The following is a 1,374-nucleotide window of genomic DNA, read 5'->3' as shown; positions in this document are numbered from 1 at the left end:
TTTTAAAAGCCCTGCCCTCCTCCCCTGCGTCAGCCGGTCACATTTTCGGGGAAGTCGGGGAAGTCCGATGACATGCAGCGACTACCCCTCCCTCCCAATGGTCATGTTCACAATACAAAATGTACGTCACGACTCACCTGCTCGATTGGCCTCCTTCAGTCAATATTGACTACCGGGGCCGTCAAACCTTTGGTCAGCTTGGCGCGTTTTTTTTTCGGCCCGGCCTTTACCAAGCAAAGGCGAGTTATACCACGAACCAGCTGGTTTCCTGTATCCACTGACTTTCTGTATTACGCTCAGTTTTGTGTTTGCCAGAGTTGTGAGCGAAGAAACTTACCCCCCCCCCCGAAGCGCGGTAATTGAGGCCTAGTTGGCGGCCTCAAACGCTCTCGGCGCCGAAGATTTAGCGCTGAGCTCACGGTGGTCTGGTTACCCAGATGTGACTCCCCAAGGCCGTGAGAACGGAGAGGGTATCGGGCCGCTGGAAGTTCATTTATTGGATGACATCATGCACCTACACAAATACGTACATGTAATACACTCACACCCGCAAACACACGCACGCACACAAGCTTATACAGGCAAACAGACGAACACAGACGAACACAGACGCACACATACACACGAACACACACACGCACACACATACATAAATACAAACACACACACACACACACACACACATGCAACCACACACACACATGCAAACACACACACACACATGCAAACACACACACACACACACACACACACACACATAGACGCACACACACACATACACACGAATACACACACACAAACACACTCACACACAGACACACACAAACACACACACACACACACACACACGTAGACACACGCACGCACACACACACACACATACATACAAACACACACGTAGACACACGAACACACAAACGTACTCACACACACTCAACAATCTACATTTTGTTTCACACAAACGTTTCAAATATTGGTAGACGTACCAAGTACTATACTGAGTATGTTTTACCTCAGAGCAAAGCAAGAAGGGATCAGGGCTACAAATTCGACCGCGAAATTAAGTTAAAATTATATTCGCTTTATAACATGGTGGTACAGAACATGGTGAGTTAAGGGCGGTTATAACGTCTGGGGGTGGAAACCAAGTGACTGTAATGAAGGGGTATTGAATTCCATACAAGTATAAGGCCATGTTGATTTGATTATATGGATGACATCCGCGCGCGCATGAATTTTCGGCCGTTTCCACAAAAAAAGTTTTCAACCATACTGTAAATCGTGCAAAACAGTTGCTAAATGAGCAAAAATATACCATAAGTTGCAAGGAAAACATTTAGAAACGATACCAATGTCGTAGAATGCCAAAATCAA

This window comes from Branchiostoma belcheri, unplaced genomic scaffold (genome assembly GCF_001625305.1).
Source record: "Branchiostoma belcheri isolate BF01 breed outbred unplaced genomic scaffold, Haploidv18h27 scaffold9, whole genome shotgun sequence".
Taxonomy (NCBI): Eukaryota; Metazoa; Chordata; class Leptocardii; order Amphioxiformes; family Branchiostomatidae; genus Branchiostoma; species Branchiostoma belcheri.
Note: the sequence above shows the minus strand (reverse complement) of the source record.